We start from the raw sequence: 8,519 nt of genomic DNA on the forward strand, positions 1-8,519 counted from the left end.
GGCTGCTCTTGTAATGCAAGGGCGTTCTGCGGCAGGACTGCCCTCTGCCTGGCCCCCTTTTGTGGAGGCAGAGAGCAGAGGTGAGCCTGGTCTGAGAAGGGGGGGAGGGTGCCTTATTAGAGCCGGAGCCGCGTCGGGGGCTGCTCTTGGGCTACACTACTGGGGCTGACTCCTGAGTAGACAGGCAGAGCAGCTGCTCTCCTGTCCATGCATCCCTGGAATGAAGCGCCCTTGACTCTGATGGGGCTGACTCCTGAGTAGACAGGCAGAGCAGCCGCTCTCCTGTCCATGCATCCCTGGGATGAAGCCCCCTTGACTCTGCTGGGGCTGACTCCTGAGTAGACAGGCAGAGCAGCCGCTCTCCTGTCCATGCATCCCTGGGATGAAGCCCCCTTGACTCTGCTGGGGCTGACTCCTGAGTAGACAGGCAGAGCAGCCGCTCTCCTGTCCATGCATCCCTGGGATGAAGCCCCCTTGACTCTGCTGGGGCTGACTCCTGAGTAGACAGGCAGAGCAGCTGCTCTCCTGTCCATGCATCCCTGGGATGAAGCCCCCTTGACTCTACTGGGGCTCACTTACCTTTCCCCTGTTTTTGCACTGGTATGTATGGAGATCTGCCCCCCCCCTCAACTTCCATCTGTTGGTTCTGTGTGCAAGGGGTTTTGCACTGGTCTTACTGTGATGTCTAGATAAAGATCTACCCTCCCCCACACCTTTCCCCTGTTTTTGCACTGGTAGGTATGGCGATCTGCCCCTCCCCCACTTGTATTGGAAAGGAGGAAGATCTGGTGAGGAGGTAGATGTTGTGTCAGCAGTGGCCCCTTTAAGGGTCAGGCCTGGGCATCCAGCAGAGTGTGCTGCACAGCTGCAGCCACTTGAAGGCAATAGGGCCCTCAGGGATATAACAGCACCTGAGGCAGGAAGGGTTTGTGGGTTGTAGAAGGAGTGCAGGTTGACTTTGGAAGCTGACATTGTGTTGTGCAATATTGGCTCATGTGGTTATGCAAGGTACACCAACATACATTGTACACATAAATGTTATATGTTATGATGGCGCGAACATTGTAAAAAAAACTCTGGTAGATCTCCGGGCCTTGCTGGGTTTCAAAGTAGCTCTCGAGCCAAAAAAGTGTGAGCAACCCTGCCCTAGGGCAAGGGGACAAATGGCCTTTTACCTCAAGTAGACCTCCAGCAGCCAAAACTCCACCTAGGACGCAATGGAGGCCGTGCCGGCACCACTGCATCACCACACAGGGGGTCTAATAGACTTGGACTGCCCATTGCCTAGGCAGAATCTTGCCCCTCCTGGAAATTGGGGCAGCATTGAGATGGGAAGAGGCCACACTGTGGATGTCCAAGATATAACCCAGGGCTTCTGTCATTACTTTCATGACATGGTAAGGAGCCCACTTCTGATCTTTGATCGTCTTCATGGACTTTCTGTGCTTGAGGAGAAGAGGGTCTTTAAAATTTGTACATTTCAGCATAATTGATACCAGGACAGCCTATTTGACATAGGGCCAGCCATATGGAAAATAAGTGTGGTAAGCCTAGCAAAACAAATTTTACAAAGTTCTTTTCCAGAGAATATTAATTTCCTGAGAAACAAAAAACATATTTAGTGACAGCAAAATTTTGACAACTCTATCAATCCAAGTATGTTTATCATTAGGGCTAACCATTTCTTAACGATATAATGTGAAAACATGATGCTACAAAATATGTACCCTCTTTGGCTGCTACACTGCCAGAAAGAATTGGGGGTGGGGTTCGAGGGACAGAAAGGCAGCAGTGACAAAAGAGATCTTCTAACCCACAAATAATATTCTTGCTGTCATGCTTGTATCCTTAGTCCTGAAATCAATTTACAAAACAATTGGTCAGGGCACCATGGGAATAAAGAATCATTCACTATTAGACTTTGTGTGATTACTTAGTAGCGTAATTGAAAACATAACCATTTTTTCTTGCCAGTTTTCTATTGCCAGGAGATTACATCATGAATGGTATGACATATTTCCAAGGGAAGCTCCATCAGTGTCATGCTGGCTGGTGATAAACGCTCAAGTAAAAAAAATCCCCACCCAATATCTGTTATCATCATAAGAAGAAGAATACAGTGCCATGGAGGATACCGAAAGAAAACTGTCATCAAAGCCCACTCCAGAGGTAATTTATTAAAATAACGGCCCAATTCTATTGGGGCCAGTTGCCAGAGGAATATGCGTTCCTCTGGCAGTGACTGCCTTACGGCAGTCTTAAAAAATATTCTGGCAGCACACATAATCATGTACATCAGGAGCAGCAGTAAGACAACTAGAGCCTTCTTGCACCCACCAGAGGATCGTTGGCCAACCCCCACCCCCAAGGCAGATAGGATAGCAGGATAGGCAGGACATGGTGGGGGAGAGTGGAATGGGCTGGGGAGGAAGAAACAAGGAAGCTATGGGGGAGGAGAGGGCAGCATGGAGGGGTGATGGAGATAGGGAAAGGGTGGGATTGGGTCTGGGAAGGGGGCAGGTTCAGCAGCAGCAGTGGCAGCCAAATCCTAACCCCCTCCTATGGCACAGGCCCACATGGACTTGCACCAGTGGATTCACTAGCACAGGTCGGACTAGACCCCTCCATGCTGCAGAGGTTTAACCCCCAGTAAAGGAACAAATGCTCTTTTACCCAGAGGAGACTGCCACAACCACCACTCCCTGCAGGATGCAGCAGTAGCCATTTTGACATCACTGGGGAGGGGGTGGAGAAAGGATAGACTGGGCTCCAGGTAAACCCAGCTGAAGTGGGTGCTTCAGAATATCAACTTCTGTTAAAGGAAGGAAGCATTTTTATGACACTTCTAATTTGAAACATGCTTTGCGTTTCTGAATCTATTCACAACAAACCTGACAGGTCAGTCACAAATCATAATGGAACAAGGAACAGCAGTTGATGCTGTAAAGTTATATGGTCCAAAGCCAGCCACCACAATGGGGTTGTTGTGACTGCACTTGGCCAAAACATCCAAACACCTCCAGAAAGGGCAGAGAAAATTTCCTGTCTGAAACTGAAGCCCACTGAGCTGAAGCCACTCAGTGTTGACAAAACAGAGCTAGAGGGACTATACATGTCTATTCAGAAATAAGTTCCATCCAGTTCAATAGGACTTACTCCAAGTGTCTATAGGTTTGCAGCACAAGTATCTGACTCCATATAAGGCAATTTCATATGTTCCTATGAAGTACATGCATGTGTATAAGAGTCTGACCTGCATGGAAAGCCTACACACTGGGCTAAGTATGAGCTAGTCCTAGGAGATGGGGATTGTTCTACTGCTTCCATGAGTTCATTCAATAATGCTAGACATCTCTTTCAGGCATTCCCCATTCACTTCACTTCCAACTGATGCATGGTCTTTCTTCATGGTAGAGCACCTAGTGTCAACGGAAGTATACATGAACTCTGTATCAAATGGCCCAGTCCTATGGGAATGTATCACCAACCAGAAGTTTCGTTCCAGCAGTGATTGGCATTGTAAAAGAAGCTCTAGAAGTGTGTGGAGACATATGCTTCTGGGCCACTGTCGCAGTCAATAGGGAGGCTCTCGCTTTCAGCAATAGCAAAGGGATGCCAGTAAGTCAGCTGGGTGGGCAGAATAGGGCAGAACAAGAGAAGGTCCGGGGGCATGTTGGAAAGCAGAGGAGGTGACACCCAGCACAGGTGACTTGCACTGGATGTTACCTCCTCCTGAGCAAGCTGACATATATCCCTTTGTCTTCTTGAACTTGCACCAGCTGAAAAGCTAGCACAGGTCTGAGGACACACACTGGCTGACGAGGGGCTTATGGGATGTAAGGGAAAGCATTTTCTATTTCCCCTCCCAAGCTTCCTGATTGACCTTCCCTACCATAGCACGCAGAGCAACCTGTTTTGGCTATGGCAGGAGAAAGGATATGGTTGGGCTAAAGGGCCTACAATAAAGGTTGGACAAATTGCTAGCTTGAGAATGATACTAACATACCCCATAATATTAAGAAGTCAAACAAATAAAGATAGTGACTTTTTTCAAATTAAGTGCCACATAAATAATATATAATTAGCAGTAGTACTACATGAAAATAATAATAGTAATAATTCACATATTCTGTACTTACATAGCTTTTCTTTACTTTTCCTTCCATTCTATTTCTCTGAAATGGAAACTTTTTATTACTAAACTTTTCGGAAAACTTATTTGCTTCTCAGCTGCTTTGACATCGTTTCCTTAACTGTTTTCAAAATATCAAATAATCAGAACAAACCAGATTATCTCCTTCTAATTTGTCTGGATGACCTACTGTATAATATTAATAAAGGGCTATTTTCCGCCTGTAGTCCTGTTTTCACTGCAGAAAGCTATGTCAGTCCCATTAAAATACTTTTAATCTATTCAGCTCATGATAGCTGAAGTGCCAGAGCCTTCTGGGCTTTGTAATATAATAGCACCCCTTTATCACGTTCAGTGGTTTATTGGAACCAGCTTGTACAGATGATTTAGTTTACCACGGTGAGGCCACTACTACAGGGCTTAGAAAGCTCAGTTTGGGGATTCTTCTGTCATTTTTAATGGTTGAGAGTTGGGGATGGGAGACTCCTTGCTTTCCGTTGCCCTTTTCTATTGGTTAAATGAGAGTCTGTTTGATTTAAGAGCTGCTTGCATTGTTTATTACTTTGATTCAGCCTTTGCACATGTTGGGAGGAAAAGGAATTGAGAATAGTACATTCTGGGCTGATTGAAACCTTCCAGAACCCTCTATGTACAGTATCCCCCATAAATGCAACCAGGTAAAGGAAGTAACTCCTGAATCAATGTTACTTTACTGATAGGTGTCCTTCCCCAACAGCAAGCAACATAAGCATGGTAGTCCCCCCTTTTTTTATTCCCCAAATGCATACAAATATATATATCAGGCTTCCAGTGTGGCTGGACCAGATAAGGTGTTATATCTTCCACATATTTGCATTCATGGGGAAACTTTGTGTGAAGAGTTTTAGAACCTCTGAATCACACCCCCCCCCCTTTCATGCATGAATACACTCACACTCCATTTTATGCATCACGATCACTGGATAAAGGCACAAATAGAGCATGAGTCAAGCTAGCTGCTCTACTAACTTCTTGGCACTTTTAGCATTTGAAATGCCTCACAAATATGGTAGGATGCACTCACACACTCTTTGATTCAAATCAAATGCCCTCATTATCTAAAATCACTGTCTCTCTTGGTCTGCAACCTTCAGTCTCGAAAGACTATGGTATAAGCCTACAGCACCCGGTATTCCCATGCGGTCTCCCATCCAAGTACTAACCAGGCCTGACCCTGCTTAGCTTCCAAGATCAGACAAGATCGGGCATGTGCAGGGTAACGAAGACACCACTCTTACCATCAAAGTATTGTACCATCTACAACATCATCAGCTGTGAGGAGCTTGGCCAGCAGTCTGTGTGATCCACCTAGCCAAGGACCTGGCAACCAGGAGAGCTCAACAGTTCCTGAAGTGAAATCATTATCAGATCACCAAGGCTAAAGCTATATGAGTACATAGAACAGCATTTTGCAATCAAGGAAACCCTATATTAGATTAGAGAAAATGAGAGAAGATTAGAAGGAAAGAAATCAGGCAAGAGTACCAGCAGTAATAGACCTGGCCCCATGGCACCCCGGGGCACAGGTCTGTGACATGTAGCATGCCACTCCCCCAGGGGATACTCTGTTACTCAGGAATAACAGAGCCTCGCACAATGCTCCCCAGCACTCAAGCCTTCTGAGTCTTCTGGCATGATCTTAAAGAGTTCTTCCAGTTTCCCAAGAAAACCAGAAGTACTCTTTGAAATTGCATTAGAAGCATCAGAAGGCTTTTTGCACATTTCAGAGTGCCATGCGGGGCTTTGCCTGCCTGCAGAATGGCCCCAACAGGCAGAGTGGCACAGCAGGTGGAGGCGACAGCGGTGGGGGCGCAGTGGGTGTGACCCCTGGGCTTTTGTCCCCCTGCCCCCCCCAGGCCCACCATTGAGTACCAGTTACGAGGTCCTACCAGATTGGTCAGGTTTGTACCAAAACAGGAATAATTTCTATATGGTTTCCAGCCAACTGGGAGCCCAGGTATAGCAACCAGTCAGAGACTGGCAAGCCCTTGAAGGAGAAGATCACAGACGTTTTCCCCTTATCTGCAGGGGGATACATTCCCATTCCTCGCAGATACCAAAACTGCAGATTAAAGGGAACCCTATACTTACTGTGGTGCATTGTTTCTCATGTCCTTCACAGCACTTTCTGTTCCAGAATGCAGAATGCAAGAAGCCGTCAGCCAGAATGCTAAAGGATGGAGAGAGCCAGAATGCTTAAAGGAAAAAGGAAATTTCCTGCTTCCTGTTGGCATTCTCTTAGTCTCCCTCCTCTAACCTTCTGGCTGATTGTTTCAGACACTCGTCTGCTAGCGTTCTGTAACAGAAAGGCTGCAAGGAAGGCAGGTAAGTACAACGACCGTGCAGGTGGGTGGGGGTGGGGGACTGCGGATAAGTGAATCTGTGGATATGGAATCCGTGGATGGGGGGGCACCTGAATAAGTAACACTGTGTTATTTCACTTGGAAAAGTTTGTGGATATCTGGCATAGGATATTGCTCTACAAATGGTTTCAGTAGCTGCAGAAAGAATCAAACAAAGTAAGAATGAATTGTACAAATGTTGGGGGGAGAACCCACATGTTAACAAAGTTACAGTAAATCATTACAAGTGTTCATACAAATGAAAATATTACCCTTGCAATGATGCCAAGACCAATCGGAGTTTATGCCATCTCCTTTATAGGCAGATATGTTTCTTGTGGTCTTGCAGAAGCTCATATTTAAATGCACAGTATATTGGAAAATATATTATCATCAAGTGCCCTTGATCTTTTATATCGAGAGGATCCAAAACAGGGTGGACTCTGCCAAATTCAGGGAGTCAGGTGTAATGTGTATAAATTTGTGCTGATAACATGTTGGTAACTGTGTCTACCAAATGGATTACTGTAGCCAACTCCAGCTCTATGTAAATCCAGATTCACAGAGGGAAAAGACAAGTACATAATTCCACTTGACCACATAGCCTCAAGAATGGAAATTAGATTTGGCCAGCCCTACACAACAGAGCTATCAGATGAACTGGTGAAACATACCATAAGAAATCAGATACATCAGCCTGAAGTGAATTACAGCTGGTTTGCCACATACTATAAATACAGATTTGTTGACTTAAAAAAATTATCCTTGCCAGTTACCCAATTGTGGGAAATTACAGAAGAATGCTAGCTTATGGCTCACATACCAACGTGTTATTCTTCAAGTTAGAGCATATGGAAATTATTATGGTTTTAGGCTATACTTCATCTCTCTTTTTTTATCCTAATCCGTAGACCACAGAAGGTCCTATGATATCCTTTCTGGTGACTTTTTTAGGGTCCAAGCCTATGCCTGTCTACTCAGAAGTAAGCCCCATTATAGTCAATGGGGCTTACTCTCTGGTAAGTGTGGATTGGACTGCAGCCTTAAAGAGATAATTGTTGAAGACGCCAATACTTCCAACCTATCCTTTTCGATAGGTTGTTGTTATCCAGTAAAGCCTATACGTTCTTCCACACCTGCTCAAATACTAACAGTCCAAACCTAACGGGACTGCCTGTGCCACGCTACAGTGGTGCCAAAATGGCCACCACCGTATCACACTTGGGCAGAGAGGCAACTGGAGGTCGCGCTAAGGTAAGGAAATGTTTGTTCCCTTATCACAGGGCTTTTCAAACTGGGGTGTCGCGATGCCCCGGCCTGCGGGCACTGGTCCCTGCCACCTTAAGGGGCGGGGGCAGCCTGGAGGCAGGGAGGAGGCAGCGATGCAATCCCCAGGATCCCAAGCCCCTGCAGCCCCCCTGTGTGGCGCGATCCTGGGGATCGTGCCGCTGCCTCCCCCCCCCGCCCACGCAAGAACTTAGTGGCTCTCAAACTCTCCCAGAAAGTTTGAGAACCACTGCCTTACCCCATGTCAAGTTTCAGCAACTCTCTGGGTGTACTCGGATCTGTGCCAGCTCAAGGGCTTTCAGGTCCAGAACAGGGAATAGGATCTGTTCTTTGATGCATCTGCTGTGACATACGCATACATCATCTTAAAACAAAGAATGCTTTTTTTTTTCCTTAAAAACAACATACTGACATGCACATTAAATTGATTAATCAATGAAAAATCCATATGATTCTAAGGCATCTTTAATCAAGTGACAGCTCTACTGAAAATATATTGGAAGGGTGCATTTTCTGAAAATACTTTCCATAATTACTGTTGCCATACCTAAATGATCGATTATCAAATCTGAAATGAGCTGTCAGCCCTCAGATTCTTCTAACTGCCTTGGCAGGAAGATCTCACCAAGCCAAGGACCATCTCCCCCCACCCCCAACTTCAATGGGTTTTGGATTATGTTCTCAAGCTCCAAGCTATTTAAAAAGGGGTTGGCTGCTGG

General features: G+C 45.9%; 1 pseudogene; it reads right to left on the reverse strand.

Annotated features, from left to right (window-relative positions):
• Window positions 1-5,285: 5,285 nt before the first annotated feature.
• Window positions 5,286-5,398, reverse strand: LOC136650005 (5S ribosomal RNA; annotated as a pseudogene).
• Window positions 5,399-8,519: the final 3,121 nt, after the last annotated feature.

This window comes from Tiliqua scincoides, chromosome 4, assembly GCF_035046505.1.
Source record: "Tiliqua scincoides isolate rTilSci1 chromosome 4, rTilSci1.hap2, whole genome shotgun sequence".
NCBI lineage: Eukaryota > Metazoa > Chordata > Lepidosauria > Squamata > Scincidae > Tiliqua > Tiliqua scincoides.